Genomic DNA, 20,855 nt, shown 5'->3' with positions numbered 1-20,855 from the left:
CCCCGGTAGCCTACAGAAAAACATCATCCCTGGAGCAGTCTATATTGAATGCAAAGACTCTTTGACTCCATGAGCTAGTACTTCTTGCCTTTGTTGGCTGGATTGATTTGGTTTAGGCAAAAGGAGTGGGATTGGTTAGGGTTAGGAGAATGTCAGGGTAGGCCAATCAGAGGCATAGTAAGGCAGGTCATTCCTTTGCTGTCCTTGGGTTCACAAATTTGCATACTGGACCATAGGGGGTCCTTTACATATGAATTGGAGCCAATACCATTGCCTCCTTTCCACTTTGTTTTTCTTTGTGGCAGCAAATCATGAGTCAGCAGAAATTCCCATGGTTTAAACTGGGCTTATTAGACATATTTGGGGCTGACTAAGAGTGGACACACTGTCGGACAGCAGATGGAGAGAAACTTGCTACCCTAGCAATGTTAAAGCTACAAACAACCCAAAATTGCAAAACACACAGTCAGGCTCACTCTGTAAAAAAAAGAGCCTGTTTTTCAGCATTTCACAGCCATTAATTGCTCTGTACTGGAATGTAACTGAGCCTGCATTCTGTTTGCATTTCTGTTATTCTCATACTGTAATGTTAATCTATTTCTAGTTTAACTCTACACAGTACAGCTCTTTGAACTCTTTGAAGTATATCTATAAACTGTGTTGCTGTGAAAGAGTATGCATGCTCAACTAACCCTATAAATGTAGAACCCACACTGGACTCTGTTGTAGTTGAGCTTGACTGTAACTGTGCACATTTTGAACTCACACACAGTGTTGTTCTCATTAAATACAAAAATCAAACTGTGCAGCAGTCAGTGAGAGAATACTGGATACCCAAATGCCTCCACTCTTCTATCTGATGTCTTTTGACACAGCAGATGACCATATTCCGATGGTTCAGTATCTCATATGATGAACAGCAAGGTATATTTTTTAAACATTTGTTTTTAGCATTCTGAAGTTGCTAAATGCAGAATTATGATACATGAAACATTGTTGAAAGACATAGGGATGAAAAGTTTAGGTTTCTAAGTAAGCTTGGCATGTTTCCAGAGGAGCTGATGTACGATACGATGCGATGCAATGAAATACGATACGATATAACATACGAAATAATACGATGTGATATGATACAATGCTGTACAATGCAATACGATACGATACGATGCGATGCAATACGGTATGGAAGAAATGAAGCATACACTGTAAAACCATTAAAGCACATACTACACATAGCAGTACTGCACATCAGCCACTCACGTACTCCACACGCCAGCACACAACAGAGCACCATAAGCAAAACACAACACAACCCCAAAAGCATCAAACGACATTTTTTAAAGTCTTAATTGAGGTTGGAGTTTAAACAATTCAGTTTAATGTGAATAAAATAACTGTGCCTCATATCAAACAACTGCTGATAGGTTTAGAGCGTGAAGGGATACCAGCAGCACTACACCTGGGGAAAGGTCAAACAAATCAGTGTCAGTTCGCAGATGCTGAGATGATCCAGGCTTTGTTAATGACCTGTGTTAAACTGGAGGATTTCCTGACCATTGTCATATGAAATATTTAAGTGCATGCAAAAGTGGTGTCTCTAAAATGTGATCTTAATGTCAACTTTCAAGCTCAGCATTTGGTGTATCTGTGAGCTTGCAAACAAACAACAAATTCGCTGTAAAATCTTCGAAGGTTTTCCCCATCTTATTAATGTCAATTTTATATTTTGTCCGTGTGCAAATGAAGTCTGGCAACAACTTGAGACCTCTGAGGCTGAATCCACCTCCTCAGCTACTTGTGGTCATATCTTGAAGGTGGGTGGATGGAAACAACATTGCTTGTGCGCTCATTAGCCTGATGTGCACATACAGGCAGGGGAATGTCACATCATTACTGCTGCCTGTCTGCTCTGCATGCACAATGGAAACAACTTGCTCCTGTGATGGAAACCTTGGACCTGTGGTGTAATAAGATAATAACTGACAGGACCAACAGGCCTGGAATAGATGCTTGAAAGCTGGAGTCCGCACAAGTAATGTTATGCATTTCCTTCTATAACAAGCTGGTGTTTTATGGGGATAAAGTGATTGCTTTTTCAGGCAGCACTGATCAGACGGATCAGCTCTACAGTGCCATGTGAAGTTAAAAAGAAGGGGGCTGGAAAATGTGCGCATCTTAAATTTTTCTGTCACTTGACTCGGTTCCCGCCAAAGCACTTTGGAAACGAGGTTATGGTCCTAAAGATGAAGATGAGAGGAGCTGTCTTTTCCAAGCCCGTAGGTAAGCTAACGTGGGTGTGCTGCTGCGAAACAAGGATTTGTCTGCCGAATTACCGCCTTCAAACGGCTCTCAAATGCAAATGGGACAGATGTCAAATAGTAGCGGAGCTGTACAATCGTACAAGTTGCCATCTTAATTAGTTCCTCTGTGACAAGGTGCTCATTCAGCGGTGACAAGAAGGACAACTTAATGCTGGAGGGTAAACTGACAGGTGGTCTTTGTCTCTCTGTCTGTCTCCCCCTCTGTCACATCCACCCGCTCCCATCCCACTCGTATTGCCACTCACCAGTTCCTTAACACAGATCATTATTGATTGGATTTTGTTATACAGTGAATGTGCCATGTTCAGCTCACATCCCATTGTCTCCCAGCATCCCTTTTCAACTTGGCCTATTCAAAGATCAATCTCTATTTGGCCTATAGAAGCCCACCGTAGGAGAAAGATGGTATACAAAGGAAATCCCCAGTGGAGGGATGCACACTGGGAAACAGCTTTGAAAAGGGGCTAAAGGGAAAGCCAGCAATCTTCCTCTCAGCATGCCCGGAGAGCATATAGGAATATTTGCATATGGTCTGTGAAATGGGACCAGTGGTAAGGCAGATGATGAGAGCAGTGGCTCCTTCCCACCTTGCATTTATGTTTATGCAGGAAGTTGATAAACTGGATCCCCAGGGTTCGGCGTGTCCACAGGACCGATGATCAAAGGTGGCAGGTGGATCTTTGCGCCGCCGTATGAGGACTGCAAAACTGGTTGCTCCCTCGGGGACGTGTCATTGCTAGCTGGGCAGGTTTCATCTCTGTTAAGGTCATGTCAGGACACAATGGAAGATGCAGATGCCACCCCTGACCTGATGATTGTTTTATTTTTTACTGTCTTCAATTTCATGCATTTATTCATACAAAGCGAGACACTGTAGAAGTGTGCTCTGAGGAATAAACATTCTACATTTCTGAGGTTACACTGACTTACAATATCACCCGACTCTTTCTCCCTGTGAACCAGCATCCAAGCATCCTTCAACAACACATTTTCCGCAGTTGAAAGACCTTCAAAGAGGTGTTTTCATCCTTTCAGACAGCTCAAAATGAGATGTCCTTGTCCTTCTTCATCTTGCTTGTGTGAAGGTAGAAAAGGATAACATTTGATGTTACCCTAATGAATGTCCTCTAGCCAAAACAAAAAACAGTTACATACCGAAGAGGCTTTTAAGTTTCAGTATGCAACATTCAAAGCATTAACGTAATAGCAAACACCTATTTGCTTTGTAAAGATAAGGTGGAATAATGGTGTCCTGAGCAGAGAATGAGGTCATGTTACCTCTATGTGTGTTGTAGTACAAGCTAGTACCAGCTCATCACTGCTGCTTTGCATTGTGCTCATACGGCGGTTACTGCTAAAATCAGGACAGCGGAAGCATAGCGCCCACTGTCCAGTTCCACCTAGCTAACACTGTTGATTCTGTATTGAGCATTTCTACCATAGATATGCTACGTTTGTATGTTTCATATGTATCAACATTTCTAAAATGACATAGCTTTGATAACCTGTATATACAGTGCCCTCCAAAAGTATTGGAACAGTGAGGCCAATTCCTTTATTTTTGTTGTAGACTGAAAATATTTGGGTTTGACATCAAAAGATGAATATGGGACAAGAGATCAACATTTCAGCTTTCATTTCCAGGTATTTACATCTGGATCTGATACACAACTTAGAAGATAGCAACTTTTGTTTGAACCCACCCATTTTTCATGAGAGCAAAAGTATTGGAACATGTGACTGACAGGTGTGTTTTGTTGCCCAGGTATCTCCCAATTACATTGATTATTCAAACAATAAATAGCACTGAATGTCTGAGCTCAGTTTCAAATTGGGTACAATAGGTTTTGCCTGTGCAGACTGCATTTAGAGGTGGAACCAACATGAAAACTGAGAACTGTCTATGGGTGAAAAAGAAGCAATTGTGAATCTGAGAGAAGATGGACAATCAATCAGAGCCATTGCACAAACATTGGCCATAGCCAGTACAACCATTTGGAATGTCCTGAAGAAGAAAAAAACCACTGGTGTACTAAGCAACAGACATCGAACAGGTAGACCAAGGAAAACATCAGCAGTTGATGACAGAAACATTGTGAGAGCTGTCAAGAAAGACCCTAAAACAACTGTTAGTGACATCAGCAACAACCTCCAGAGGGCAGGAGTGAAGGTATCACAATCTACTGTTCGTAGAAGACTTCATGAACAAAAGTACAGAGGCTACACCAGAAGATGCAAACCACTCATTAGCAAGAAGAATAGGAAGGCCAGGCTGGAATTTGCCAAAAGGTACAGAGATGAGCCTCAGAAATTCTGGGAAAAAGTTTTATGGACTGATGAGACAAAGATTAACTTTTTCCAAAGTGATGGAAAGATGAAAGTTTGGAGAAAGAAAGGATCTGCTCATGATCTCAAACATACAAGCTCATCTGTGAAACACGGTGGAGGTAATGTCATGGCTTGGGCTTGCATGGCTTCTTCTGGGACGGACTCTTTCATCTTCATTGATGATGTAACACATGATGGCAGCAGCAAAATGAACTCACAAGTCTACAGAAACATTTTGTCTGCTAATTTAAAGAAAGATGCAACCAAACTGATTGGGAGATCCTTCATCATGCAGCAAGATAACAACCCAAAACACACTGCCAAAACAACAAAGGAGTTCATCAGGGGCAAGAAGTGGAAGGTTTTAGACTGGCCAAGTCAGTCTCCAGACTTAAACCCAATAGAGCATGCATTTTACCTGCTGAAGAGGAGACTGAAGGGAGTAACCCCCCAAAACAAACAACAGCTGAAAGAGGCTGCGGTGAAAGCCTGGAAAAGCATCACAAAAGAAGAATGCAAAAGTTTGGTGATGTCAATGGGTCACAGGCTTGATGCAGTTATTGAAAGCAAAGGATTTGCAACTAAATATTAAGTCTCATTCACTTTAATCTATTTTAAGTTTATATGTTCCAATACTTTTGCTCACCTAAAAATTTTGTGTTCCATTACAAATAATGCTATCTTCTAAGTTGTGTATCAGATCCAGATGTAAATACCTGGAAATAAAAGCTGAAATGTTGATCTCTTGTCTCATACTCATCTTTTGATGTCAAACCCAAATGTTTTCAGCCTACAGCAAAAGTAAACGAATTGGACTCACTGTTCCAATACTTTTGGAGGGCACTGTAAGCTGACGTTGACACCGGGAGGTGGAGGGGATGGTGAGTGGTGTGTCGTCTAGCCAAGACAGCTACCTAGCCAACCCAGTCTCACTCAAGTTGTCGAAATCCAGCGCTCGGGCAGTGACTTGCGGCATCAGACACTGACGAAAAAAGCCATCCTTTAATATTGTCTGGCGGCGTAAAGGGGAAATGCAGTGGGACAAGGACGAAAGTTAAGGTGACGAAAGTCTGAGTAGGGAGGATTATAAAGCCAAACCCTGTTCTTTTTTCCTAAACCTAACCACGAGTGTTTGTTGCCTAGACCCAACCACGTGCATTACTTGTTGGAGGAAAAAAACATTCCTGTGAAAGTGTATTTTGAAAGGAGACAATGCATGTAACAGGCAGAACATGGCACAGCAGCCCAGACTGTCAACAATCAATGCACTCAGGGCACCTCATATCTGGACATGGAAAGTCCATGACTAAACATTGATAAGTGACAAGGTCGGAGTGAGAATGTGTTTGCCAAGCTGCAGTCCACTGTTTGAGACACACACAGCGAGACATCAGCAGCATTTCCAGTCATGAGTGTGCCACCAAAAACAAGTGTCTTAGCGAGACATCAGCAGCATTTCCAGAGATGATTATGCCACCAATTTAGCCGAAGACCTTTTCTAACCATAACCAAGTTGTTTTTTTGATAAACATAACCACATTATCCACAGCATTGTTAAAGCTTAAAGAAATGTGAAGTTTAAACATATGTGCTACATAATAACACAGAAGTATTACATGTCCGTATTTTGCAGAAACGTACAAGGCCAACATTTAGTCTGGTGATTGGGTTGTTTTAAGACTTACTAACTGTTGGAGCTAAGCCTATTACTTGCACTATACTACACTGATGTTTCATCCAGCCGGTTAATGCCACTGTTTCCTTGGTTGTGTTGAGTTCGGACAATAAGCTGCAGGTTCTGGGTGCAAAACAATTATCGTATTTATTCATACCACCAAACACAGGTTGAGTAAATGTCCATTTCTTCATCTTTCATCCAATCCGAATACACAATACGTTGCACAATGTCTCGCGCCACAGCCGTCAAAAACCTTTTGCTCTTCCGGGGTGAAACACCTGACGACAACAACGTTGCCTACCCTTATACACTAATGCTCCAAATATCAATACAGCGCCACCCAGTGTGCACCCATAGTAAATCCAATTCATGTCTGCTGAGTGAAATGACATATTTGGCTTTTACACTAACCTTATTCCAAGTACAACAAGATACATCCCAAACGCTGAGTGTGTTGTGTTTGTGAATCTGGACCTCGGTATCTTTCTAATTATAAACCAAAAACTAAACAGAAAAACAGATATTGTCGTCCAAATAAAACATCAACCCTTGCCAACACTGAACCCTCAGAGGTTGATGAAGAGTATTTAGTAATGTGTGCAGATAAGTGGCAAATTGCATTATCTCTTACAAAGCTCCCTTAATCTACATAGAGATTAGCCCAAAACATATTGTTAATCACTACAAGGCTTATGAATAGTTAATTGGAGAGGGATAACGGAGACTGGGGAGAAGTAATAATTAATGAGGCTGGGTGCAGATGGGACAGTATGGGATACTTAATTAAATTTTGGCACTGAGAATGACCCATTTGAAGTTGTTTGGAGTACGGGTAAGTTTAAAGTCAATTCAAAGAAATCAAACTTACACAAAATTCAAAGTAAAACAAACAGAAAAAGATGTGTGTTCCAAGATGTTGCATGGACACGTATATGCAGAATACTGCAAGCTTTTGGACCTTTAGGAATACATAATTGTGTGATCTTCAACTCTGATGAAATGTTTTTTGTTTGTTTTTAGTTTGTGTAAAACTAAATTAGTTTTTCTATCAGTTGGTCTTTTCTTATCTTGGAAATTGTTAACACGTTTTTATTTAAAATGAGGATAGTGGTTAGCTTACAGTTTCTAACATGTAACATCAATAAAACAAAGAGACAAAAACTTCAAATCAGCTCAGTATGCCCAAAGGCTAAAACAAAAACATTCATACTCAGTGGATGCTTCCAAGCACTACATAATACTCTATATTATATTTTATGTAAATATCTCAGTGCCTCAATCTCTTCTCTCCAACTGTGCATCTGAAGTTTTAAAAACACTCCTTTGTTAAGCAGCTCTGAGGATTTTTGCTGTGTTTGTTGTCTGTCTGTCTGTCTGTCTGTCTGTCTGGGGTTTCTGAGGATCAGCGTTGATGTAAGTAGCTGCCAGCTGCTGTCTCTCAGTACACTGTCCAGTCAGTTCCCTTAGTCACTGAGGATATATACAAATAAAATCCTGCAAACATCGGCTAATAGATGCCTAAGCAGGAAGACGTCTGCATTCAGGTGGTTTTTGTTGCACCAGAGGGACGTGTCAAACTCTGCAGGTCAACTAAAGCAGCAGGAACACTTAAACAACACCACGGGGTGATCAGGAGTCATCCATGACTTGCTGATGAAATCTGTGGGTAATGCATCATATACAGCACTCACACCTTGACCCAAAGTGCTTTTCAGCTCAGAATGCTTTGGAAACGGTTATAGAAACACCAATCTTTAAAATTGTGCACTACACAGTTTTGCAAACCTGACCTCTCACCGCTCTTTCAATATGTTTTTTGTGCTCTAAAAAACTAATTATAACATAAAGAAAAGGTTCAGATTCAAGTGCTATGTTCATACAATACACTTGGTAACTGTGTTTCAGAAAAGTGCTGAAGGCCGTTTAAAAAAAAAAAAAAAGGCTTGTGATTAAAGTCTCTGAGAGTATTACAGGGTTAATAAATATTTTGGAGCCTGAAGGAGCTGCACTTTGTATTTATACTTGGTATTTATACTGCTATGCTATGCTATGTTAGCCTTACATAAAGAAGTGCTGAATCAGATTTATTAGTTTCACATATACTACACTATAAAGGGCCAGTGTGTAATATTTGGCATGGTTTATTGTCAATCTGAATCTTCTACCCATTAATATGTTTATACAAATGTATAATTGCTATAAAATAAAATTCATTTGGTTTTCGTAGCCTTATAGTTATGCTTTTATATATACATATACATATATATATATATATATATATATATATATATATATATATATATATATATATATATATATGTAGCAAGGGCCTTCCTTTAGAGAGGTCGCCATCTTGCGCCGCCATGTATGTACGGCAGACCGAGCGCACAATCCAGCCAGCCAGAGAACGCGTTTCGCGTGTATAAATGAACCAACGAAGACAGCGGAAGGAAGGAAGAAGGAGGAGGAAACAGCAGAGAGTGTTAGTAGTTCGTCGATAGAGAGTAGTGAAAAGTTTTTTTAGTTATAAAGTTTGCAAATGGACCACACTTACCACGCAACAGGAGAGAATGAACCCGAACTGTCATCTGCGAGGAAAAGAAGACGCAACTTCACTCCTTGTGATGCACTCTCTGCGGCGCTTTTCCTCTTGATGATATATCTCCCCAACGATGGTAGCAGTAGCACCAAATCCCATTCTGTGCATTCAGCCTCTCTTCTCACCCGCTCAGCATCAAACACATGGAGTTCTTCATCTGTGTGCTCCGGCTCAAACAGGTATGGCTCTGGGTCTGTGTCCACTACAAGAAACTCTTCAAAATCGCGTTCAAAGTCGTCCATTGCAGCTACTATAGTCCAGAGATAGCGCTAGGCTAAATAAACAGCTGAGCTCCGTTTACCGGCTACGCTGTCAGTCAGTGTGTGGGCTGGAGATTGAGCAGAGAGGGGAGGGGGGTCCCCACTTAGAATGGTAAACGAGTATGTGTGTATGGTGTGTGTGTTACGCTAGAAGAGTCAGAGTTTGGGACAGAGTCTTTTACCCCCTGGAGTGTTACCGGAGTTTTTGGAGTGCTTAAATAAACGGGCCTTTTTCCCGAACGCTCCTCTGGTCTCCTGCTCATGAGGGATTCATTACAATATCGTAACATGGCTTAGATTTCTAAATAAACATTCACCTCGTCGCTAGATAGACCTACTCCTGAAAAAGTCGTGCGCAAGGCTTTTTGTCCCTACGAGGCCGCCGTCATTTACCTGACGGGAGGGGTGAGCGAGTGAGCCCTGCAATCTAGAATTTGGCCACTGATGTCACTGTTTTCAACCCATTTTACACACTGGCCCTTTAATTAAATGTTATGTTTAATGTACATTTATTGTGAAAACTTAAGTGAGGCGATATTAACAAAAATTCATATCTTTTCCTATTTTCAGGCTGAATGGTGATACTTTTATAAAAACAGACTGGGATCAAAATAAAATGCAAAGACAGGAAATATGATATAAATAAATAGCAGGACATCAACGTTTTTGCACACAGCATTGGAGCTACAGAGGTTTAAAGGTTTGCAACACAGGACACAAAATTATAACATGAGTATAAAAGTAGTCATTCATCTCACAGACTGATTTGTGAGTGAGTGGGGCGGAGCTATATGAAGAGTGTGAGAGAGGAGAGATGCATGCTGGTGTGTGTTAAATAACGCAACTTGCCCCCATATCAATAAAGACGGTGCTGTCTAAATTTACTGTAAATCTTGCTTTAGAATATATATAGATATATTGTACATAGTCGTTATATCGCCCAGCCCTAAGTGAGGTGGACACATTTTTTACATTTTGAGTTTCTTCTCCTTTTCATGAATCTCTGATCTGATGTTATACTCCCTGTGCTTGCAAGGTACATAAGGTGCGTTAAAAATATCATCAGTAATTGTTGCAGATTTGGGTCAGATGTGGTGTCCCTGGCTTATTGTGTGCGTTACTGGAAGGAATTTTAAATCACAAAATCTAAAAACCAGCAAAGTCAAAAAAACAAATTGTTTAGTTACAGATTACAATCAGATTAGCCCCGGGGGCTCGTCACCTGAAGGTTATCTTGCATTCTGTAGACTATTCTACTGCATACTGATACATAGCTGATAAGGCACAGACAGGAATTTGGATTTGTCTGACAATTTAGAGAGATATGAAGTGAGGTAGATAAAGGTAGTGCGCAGCAGGAGGTACCGAGCTCTAACACTGCAAACACCTTGGCATAGTTAGAATAGCTTGGGGGAAATAAACTCACTTTTAAAAGACGAGGATGAAAAAAGAGAAAAGAAATAGAAAAGGAATCAGCGATGAAGGGCACGGGAGTGTGGGAGTGGATGGAACAAGCTGGTGAAAGAGATCAACCCACTGGCTCGTGGTGCTGAGAAGATAAGGCGTTTATTTCTCTCAACCTGGAAGCAAACATGGAAAAGTGTGAAATAATGAACTTAATTGATTTTTTTTAAAACTCATTAGCCGTGAAGGAGGGCATAAGGAGTGACAGCATCTATAACTAATGTAAAGTATTGTAGTAGAATCACTCACAAGTTCTAAATATTTGTCCTTGAATAAGAGATTTGAAAGCTTCTCTCTGTTTGGAGTGTTTTCTCTAAAAATGACTCATGTTTTGGCTGCAGTGGTGGAGTTCTCAATTTAAGCTTGTAAACACGATGGGTGTGTATCAATGTATACAGAAGAGAATAGATGTGTACTGGGCTGATTATTTATTGCAGTTGTCTTGCTATATTATAGACAAACATATCCCGACAAACATATCGGGAAGTGGTGTTTATTTACCAACCAACTGATGTAGGTATTTCATTATTGAGCCTGCCGTCTCTGCGTGACTACTTTCAAATCTCCTTCATGTGCTGTATCTGTCACTATAACACTTGCATGTTTTACCCACAGCAGTGGATTTCATCCTTGTGTAGGTTCCGGTTTATTTCAGGATTGCAGGAAGCCAAATCTCTCCAAACCAAGCTCCCAAACTAAGCAGTGAGTGTTTCGTTTACATCTGAAGAATGAAAGCCAGCTGGGTGTCGCAGTAGGTATAGGCTAACGTGCTCCCATTTCTTTCTCAAGCTGATTAAATGTCCTCGCTCCGTAACAGTGCCTGACGGCAGCCTCGCATGGGCAGGATAAAACTTTTCCCAGCTGCAGAGGCCTGAGGGGGTGGTCTCGTGTCACAAATCGAGCTGAACGGAATATCCAAGCATCTGCTCCTGCCGGTCCAGGAAACATCGCCAGATTAAACCTTGAGGGGTCTGTGATTATCTTGGGGCCCTGTCTACGACAAGAGTCCTGGTTGGCAGCGGCCCACAAGGCAGTGTCGCCATCCTGAAATTGAATTGGGAAGGATTTAATGGGTTTAAAGGCTTTGGCTCTCAGTGTGATGGAATCAGATAGGGGCGAAAACGCCAGGAAGTTTGGACAGGCAGAAGGCTCCGCAGCAGAGCACAAACCGAGGGAGACAGAGAGGAAGAATTGAACACAGTTAAGACCATCTGATGGGAGGAAGCTGAGTTTCCTGATTAAGGAAAGGTCATTTTAGGTTAGTGTCTTGGTGGCTTCAATTCTGCAAACAATGACTGCATTCAGAAACCATGTAAACTGATAAAACATCTGTTGATAGGGCCTGCTGTTACACACCACATAGAGGAGCCTAAAACTATTCATGCTGTGTCTATTTTACTGACAACGAGACTGTAAGAAGCTCCACTGATTCTGTTAACGTGTGTGCATGAAATTCAGCTTTTAATGTTGAATTTCAACATGAAGGCCAAATATTAACACATTTTTTTACGCAATAAAACTCCAAGATGTTCTCTCCTGGGAGGAATTTAATCAACATGAGTAATTTCAGCCGCCGAATAAGTGTTTTCTTGCTTTTGTTTTTTTTGCTTCTGACTCTGAGAAAAAGAACATCTAATCCGCACGAAAACCTGCGCCCCCACAGGGAAAAGAAAAATGAGTGATTGCTAATTTGTGAAACGATGATGGTGCTTTTGTAAAGAGATGACTTTAAGGGGAAGCATGACCAAAGTATTGTCTTCAAATTAAGAAGGAAAAGAGAATCTCAGCCTCAGAAGTGAAACGTATCAGCTCTAATGGGAAAATGTACAGCAAAAAGCAAAGAACAGTCATATCATGTGACTCCGTTATGCTGACTTGTGTTTGCATTTTAGACCGCAACGTCCTACAACGTAATCGGAGAAGAAAAGCATGTGGAGCAGTTTTGTGCTGCTTGATTCATGATCGACTCTGACATCTGCTGTGTGTGTCTTTTTGATTTTGCTCTCAAACAAACTCTTCCTCAAATATTTGCTTGAGAAAAAAACATGAAAACACAGTGAAGCTGCTTTTTCAGTGCACAAAATGCCATCTCATACTCGTGTCAGGCCTCTAAGTGCATGGCAGCTCTGCAAGCACTGTACATTAGAGTGGTCATCATTGGGGAGAGAAGTCGGGCCAATGTGACATCTGTGCTTTTGTGCGTCATGCCATCAAGCCGATAGAGTGTGGGGAGAGGAAATGGAAGTGGCAAAATGTACTCAATTGTGCTGCGCTCTTATTTCCAGTGAAGCATAGAGCTTATAGGATATCAATACATCCAGATAGTGCTGCTGGTGATAAGGGGCTTGTGAAAAGAGGCAGTGTGCCTGTGCTGCTGCTGCTGCTGCTGCTGCTGCTGCTGCTGCTGCGGCAGGATGTCTCAGCTCAGTGCTGGAAAAGAGCCCTGGTTTTATAGTGGTTTTGTTGTGAGAGCCCACAGAGGCAGGTACAAAGTGACAGCATATTAACTTAAACTCCCTGGTGTCTTGCCTCCTCTGCTTTGGACTGGACAACACCATTTCCACTTTGCGGACCCGTGAGCTCTTAATGAGGAGAGGGGACCGGCTCTCGCTGCCCAAACCTGAGGGTCATGACCACTCATTGTCATGGCTCCCAAACAATCTCGCAAAGTGTCAGTCCTCCGGGAGGGACTGCCTGCTTTCAGCTGGCTGCAGAATCAGCCAGCATGGTGCATCACAAGAAGAGACAGAGGGAAGGGAGAGGAAATGGAAGTACATCTTTCTCGTAAGAGTGATAAAACAAACATGAGAAAATAACCGAATCTACAAGCCTGCAAACAGATATTATAAAAACGTAGCATTTCATGGAAGGATGCCTTTAACTCTTTTGATATATGGCTCGGCTAAAAGAAGAGGCAGTTCCATTTATCGGAATGACGTTCAGCTTTTGTGGGTTTCTCATCAATTTACAGCTAATGAAGTGTGACTTAAATGAGCATTCTTCCTCGGCGCCAGGCAGAGACAATGAAACAAAAAGAGCAGAAATTCAAGCTCTGGTTGAAATGTGATGGGAAATGAGAGGGCTGCACAGAAACGCTTGCCACCACACCACCAGCAGCCCGACAGCGCACAGAAGAAGATCACGCTGTGTTGTTGGACAGACATCAAAGGCGACGGCCTCAAATAGTTTCTCCGTCACACTGGGTGACCCAGCAGCACATCGCTTCCTCCATATGTACACAAACAAGCTCATAACCATAAAACCCATGCGTGCACTCTGATACACATGCTCACACTCAGACGCGTAAACACACTCATATGCGCTTATCATTCGCCACCTAAACCATCTAGTAACTTCCAGCTTTCTAAGAAGTGGCATTTCATTTGCTTCTGCAGCTAACTAACCGAGCACCCAGACACAGTATCACAGTTGGGAATCTGTCACAGTTGTCTTGACCTTTGGTCTCTTAGTCACCCTATCCCACCACCACCTGCAACCCCACACAGCCCCTCCCAGTGTGGCATTTGGGGAAATGCCCACCAATCTGTTTTGCTGCTAAAGTTAGCATGGTAGAAGTGGAGCCACACAGGGAGCGAGGTGAGAGGTGAGGATGTTTTTACACTTTTAGAGTCTTTCAAAGGGCCTTTGGTTCCTCTAAAGATCATAACATTTTAACTCATAGCATATGGGAGTCAAACACGAGTAAAAAACTCTATATACAAGGCAAGAGCAGTGATACTCAGCTTACGGCCTGCGGGCCAAATCTGGCCACCGATAGGGTGCCGGATGGCCCCCCTAACCATTGTCTAATACACAGTGAAAATAAATTAATTCACGTTGGGATATTCTTTTGGTACTTTTGATATATATTAAGCTGCTTTCACACTAGGGTTGCAACGGTATGAGATTTTCATGGTACGATAACTGTCTCAGAAAATACTGCAGTTTTACAATATCACGGTATTAAAGGCGCTGTATGTAAGAATGTGGCCAAAACGGTTACTGCACTCAAATTCAAAATACTGCCGCAAGTCGTGTCCGCCCCCCCTCCCCTACAGATTTGAGGTTGCTGGACAGCGGCACGCTGGAGACTGATTTGCCATGGCAGGGCCGCGTCACCGCGTCCTTGATCTTCGGTTTTCCAGCGGACCGTTCGAGCAAGTCCGGCTTCTCTGCTGCTAACGCTGCTGCCGGGATACAGCTGAGGAGGAGCCGGCTGCTAATGCTATGTACCGGGACACTGCTAACGCTGCTGCCGGGATACAGCTGAGGAGAAGCCGGCTGCTAATGCTATGTACCGGGACACTGCTAACGCTGCTGCCGGGATACAGCTGAGGAGGAGCCGGCTGCTAATGCTATGTACTGGGACACTGCTAACGCTGCTGCCGGGATACAGCTGAGGAGAAGCCGGCTGCTAATGCTATGTACCGGGACACTGCTAATGCTGCTTGCCGTGCTGCTGTAGCTCAGTCGTAACTGTAACTGATGCTGAGACTCTACTGACTGCGTGACTGGTAGACGGCGGTGGGTGGCGCAACAGGCCAAAACACAAATTCAAAACATAAACATGATTTGTGGACTGTAAAAATGTTAATTTAAATGTGAATATTCTGGCTGTACTATTGTTGTCCGTGAGATCAGTATGTTATATGAACATTATTCCTTAGTCTCTGTGACATATTAGGAGGATTTTACGACTATTTGCTTTAGATTTCTTACATATAGCTCCTTTAAAGAATTTCTATTATTATGTCCACTGGGGATTGAACCCAGGACCTTCTGCGTGTAAAGCAGACATGATAACCACTATACTATGGAACCACACAGTCTAAGACTGTGATAATGGGCAGCTGCTTCAGTGAACATCGGAGGCACAAGCTGGATTGGCACCATGTAAAAAAACTGCATACTGCAGCAAGACAGTTGAAATCACTGAAGTGACCAAAGATTTCTACATAGTTCAACAATTTACCAGTCATGTGACGTTTGGTGGAAGTGTTATTGCTGGCCTTGTAAGTTGCTAGCTCAATGGTGTACAGCTCCAGGTATCTACACACCAACATCATCAGCTCCATCTTGTCATGTGTCTGCTTCCGTGATGCCCACTCCCTTCTGTGTGATCGGCCAAAGCCAGGCGGCTACCACCAGAAAATTCAACACAGTGAAGTATGCATGGTGGAGCAAAGTCTGTGCGCGTTCAAGTGAGGGGCAACCGCTTTATACATGTTTAAAATCGCTTCCTCTCTGCTGCCTTCCTCACATTGATGTGACAGCAGGCAGTGAGTTGCTGGACGACGGTTTGAAAGCAGCTGAAGGTGCTAGAGTGCATACCAAAGCATCAAGAGAGAGCTTGTTTTTGTCAAAAAAATAGATCTTCTGGAACCCCCAGCAGAAGTCGCGGCAAAGACCCAAATCTCCTAAAATCCTAGAGATGTCCCTGCATACATGTGCAGGGCTGCTGACTGGCCCCTGACTTCCTGTCAAAGCAAGCTGAGTATCCCTATTCAAGAGGGATAAAACACAAACTATGAAGACAAGGTTGTTTTCAGACTATCTTTACAGATAAAAATGTCGGCTGTCCCTGCGTCAACTCACAAGAAAGTGTAAGAATTCTGAAAAACATACTACATAATGCATTCAGTGCATTTAAATTCAAGCCTCATCCTAGAGAAGTGTATAATTTGCCTCTGACACCTATCAGGATACATAACATACTCTGATATGATGCATGACTTCACTGAAAAACTCTCACCGAGCCTGTTATTGAAAACGACGCCCATGTGTCTCAAATCTTTAAGAAATCTCACACTCATTCTGATCACAAGTTTTTAAGAATATAAGACATAAATCAAAGTGTGTTTGTTGCACTTGAGACTGAGAACTACACAAACTAGATTACCCCTGAGAGCATATGGAGATGGGTCTTTCCTATCACAATATTTCTTCTCCAAATTCACTTACTGAATTACAAATTGAAGTAAATTATCCGGGGACGGATTTGATTAGAGAAGCCAATCATTTTAGCAATCAGACTCAAGGGAGACCTAGAGTATACAGAGGAAAGACGAATACACACACTCATGTTCAGTTGGTATTTCATTACAGGATACTTCATGGTATCATTATAACTCTATAGCATATGTCAAAATGTTGAATATATTTTAAGTCTTTAGATGAACTGCCTGTTGGGATCTTCCGAACACACACAATCCTTGTAGGCCACACACACACACACGAACACACGCACTCACTCAGTCACAGAGTACAAAAGCAAATTACAATTAATTCTGTTCTCCCAATACCATTTAAAATGCAGGGGAATTATACAAAACATTGTCTCCATTAAAAACAGCCGCAGGCAGATTGCTTCTCTTTCGATGACCTGAGAATTCATTAGAGACAACAAAGCACATGAGAAAATAATAATACAAAAGAAATCATTTATTTCGTGTAACTGTGAAGACTACCTTTGAAAACGCGGTGTTAGTGTGCGTGTGCATGGACTCAGGGCCACCTTCTGTTGCCTGCGCACTTGGTCTAATGGTGTTTGTCCAAAAAAGATAAGGACCTCTCCATGGAACAACCGATGGGATTTAATTAACAGTGAGTGACAGGGCCCCGGTAGCTGCAGTGCTGTGTTCTCCAGCATTTTTTTTTTTAATCCTGTCACGCAAGATACAACTCTGCTGCATGGTGCAGAAGGTTTCGTTTTAGTTGTGGGCTTGTGGGATTTACTCTAGAGGCAAAATCTTTTTTTGTAAGAATGGAAATGCAAGAAACAGCCTAGTCTTAATTGCTCAAGTATTATCATGTCAGAGAATGTGGCCAAGTAGACGTAGCTGCTAACCCTGGATTAGCACTTCCACTGTGAGGAGCTTAGTCACTGGTACCAAATTCTTCATGACTTAATTACTCTTAAATGTAGATGCGTCACCATCTTAATGACCTAAAAAGTAAGAGTCAGCTTGATTTTGCCTGTGCTGCGGACACAGAATTTCTGACGTGTTCGCCCTCGGCCTGCAACTGAGGACACGCATCCTCTCTGACTGGCCAAACAAATGCTGAGTGCTACAACTAGCCTCGGGAGCAAACAGGGAGCATTCATCAGCAGCGTCAATCAGTCACTAAACTGTCACAACACGGCAGCTTTCAGAGGCCATTTCACCCCGTCTAGATTGTTTCAAAATCCATTTTTACCCACATCTCCCTCATCACTCACCAGGACAACAAAAGATATTGGAAAGTTGTAAATAAACATATCCATTGTTCTAATGCTCCACTGACGGCTGTGCTGTAATCAACCAAGAGGAGGTGGACTTTAAAAGCCAGACAGGGCCAATCAATGCTGATCCACATGGGGGACAGTGAGCAGCCTCCTCTTAAACACGGGCCACTAAGGCTGGTCAATCAGGGAGAGTGCCTCTGCCATTTCCAGTTTAAATGCAGTCATACATAAATGGGTGGGAGTGGATTTGTTCCCCACTCTGGTGACTAAGTTTTAAGTCCCCAACTCATCGCAGATATTGTACGGACGCCCTAAGAGGCAAGTGAGGAAAAACTAGAATTGCAGTTGTATGCCTTTGCGAACCAGTCAAGTTTACATCCATTTGTATAGACTTGTATGTAACCATGACAGCTGACAGTGCTTCAGATATGGATGTTACTGCAAAGAAGCTACATATTCTAAAACGTGGATGATCAGTGTCACCAATTAAATATCTGACCAAGTGTCATCCCTTCTGTTCCTAAAATATGACGTTGATTAATGGCCAGAAGAGAACATTATGATGTCACAGTGAAGTTGACCTTTGACCGTTTGCATTAAAAAAACAACATCACTTTATCGTTTTATTCTATCAGACATTTGTGTGAAATTTGGTCGTAATTATCTTATGAATTATTGAGTTAGGGCCAAAAACATTTTTTTAGAGGTCACAGTGACCTTGACCATTGACTATCAGAATTACCCCAGTCTCACTCTGAAGTCGTCGAAATTCCACACTTGAGCAGTGACTTGCTGCGTCAGAAACTAATGAAAATAAGGCGTCCTTTAACTTTGGCATGACACGCGGCCGGTTGCTGTAATAGTTTACCGGTGCCCAGCAGTGTCAGAGGGAAACATGGCGGGACAAGGACAAAAGTTAAGGCAGCGAAAATCCGACTGGGGCGGGCGGGTTCTTTCAATTGGAAGGGTCCTTTTTTTTTTGGGTGTTTTTGCTGCGCAAACCCAACCACGCGTGTTAGTTGTTGGAGGAAAAAAAACATTAATTCACGTTGTTATACTTATGTAGTGTGTTTGTTTAGAAAGAGACTGTAAGTAAACACTACATTTCCTGTGAAAATGGAAGTGTAGTTTGAAAGAAGACAATGCATCTAAGGCAGAGCTTGACACGGTGTCCCAGAACATCAACAACCAATGCACCCAGGGTACCTTTCACATCATATGTGGACATGGAAAGTTCATGACCAAAACATCAGTACGTGATGAGGTTGGAGTAAGAATATGTCGGTTACATTTCTGGCTAAAAAAAAAGACATGACAGTAATGTAACGTAACTTGCTATCACGCAATATATGCACCTTGTGTTTAGACTGCATAGAGAAAGTAAAATTCCCCTCAAAGTAAACGTTAATACTTAAGTCCTATTAAAACATAGGGTAGTGGTGCACAGAACTTTTTTTTCACTTGGCAAAACTTAGTATTCTACCTTTTCCACAGATAAAAACAACTGAAGGAACTTTGAAATATTATCACCTGCTCTTAAGTAGCAAACACAACAGAGAAATGATTTAGATCAGACAATTTTTTTTTTCTCGTTTGCCTTTCAAGGCTTCCGTAATATTGTTTCCTGTATGTCAAGGATTTTTTTGTGAATACAAAAAACAGCATGTCGAATTTATGTCATTGTCACATGATCCAATTCATAGGAAAGAAACATTAAACGAGTACATACATAATTAATGTCAACAACCGTTTTCAGCATATATTTGAAGTTTTTTGTGTGCGTCTGTTTAAAGGCTGTGTGTCTGGTGTGTGTCTGATGTGTGTGGATGCATGAGTGAGCAGCAGACAGTAAAATAGATTAGATGTCAGGTCTGAGATACCTGACCCCTGGTTTGGAACTGAACTCTTTAAACTATGTGAGATTACACAAATTTAAAATGTGGCAGATCGTTTATCGCATGCTTTTAGCTGCAGCTGTTTGAGTTATTTTGCTTCCATTAAAGATAATCAATCCTCTATTGATCGCTATTACCATTTTGCTCCATTTCATGATATGTGCCTGCACACGATTGTACTGGCAGCCGAGGCACAGCTGAGTGATTATGTGCACATGTCAATACCAATGTGGTTAAACCGTTTTCACATTAATCAACACCTCAGATTTTATTTTCAGAAACGCCTGAAGCCCCATGATCATGCATATTAATAAAACTTTGATAATTGGAATTACAGGCAGTTTTAAAGGATGTTATTTATAGGGATAAGGTGAGAGCAGTGCTTGGAGTGTGTAGGTCTGACTTTAAAAAGCTCCACTGGCACAGATTTATAAATTCAGCATCGGCAGCAAGATTAGTCTGCATTAATTTCTTTCTTCCCACATATGTTGCAATTTTTCAAAATACTTCCAAGCCCTTTTTACAGTTTCCAAACAAAAACATCCATCCAAAGCTGAGACTTTAAGTATTAGAAAAACATCCTCTTTTTGTGTCAAGAACATTACCAATTAGCATAATGTAGACTGCAACCTAAATTCCTATTTAGTTGTAATGTTTCCCAGAAGAGAGCAAGACCGTAATGAAAAAAAAAGAAACAACCTTCGCCGAGACATCATTAGAAGCAATAACTAAATGCTGCTGTTGAAAATACATCCGCACAAATCTGTTTGAACTTCAAATAAGCTGGAGACAAACGTGGAGAGATCAAGCAAAGAAATCAAAGTAGCAGCACTTCAAACACTGGCTGCAGGAACAAGTGAATCATAAATGGGAGCACTTAAATACTTTTTTCTTTTTTTTTTTGGTGTGCGAGCCAGGATTGCGATCAAGTTCTTTATTTTTTTGGCTTCTCAAATATCATATTTCAACATACATTACTGAAGCTGGGGTCTGAATTGAAACGTACTTCACATCTACATTATGGATTTATGGAGAACATGGTTTATTCACAGCATCAATCACTTTCAGTATGTATCGCCTGCACA

General features: G+C 41.7%; 1 non-coding gene across 1 annotated transcript; it reads right to left on the bottom strand.

Moving 5' to 3' along the window:
• Positions 1–15,398: 15,398 nt before the first annotated feature.
• On the bottom strand, positions 15,399–15,473 carry trnav-uac (transfer RNA valine (anticodon UAC)). The gene has a single exon. It is a non-coding gene; the product is annotated as a tRNA-Val (tRNA).
• Between the last annotated feature and the right edge of the window lie 5,382 nt (positions 15,474–20,855).

This window comes from Epinephelus lanceolatus, chromosome 7, assembly GCF_041903045.1.
Source record: "Epinephelus lanceolatus isolate andai-2023 chromosome 7, ASM4190304v1, whole genome shotgun sequence".
Taxonomy (NCBI): domain Eukaryota; kingdom Metazoa; phylum Chordata; class Actinopteri; order Perciformes; family Serranidae; genus Epinephelus; species Epinephelus lanceolatus.
Note: the sequence above shows the minus strand (reverse complement) of the source record. Positions and strands in the feature narration are given on the sequence as shown.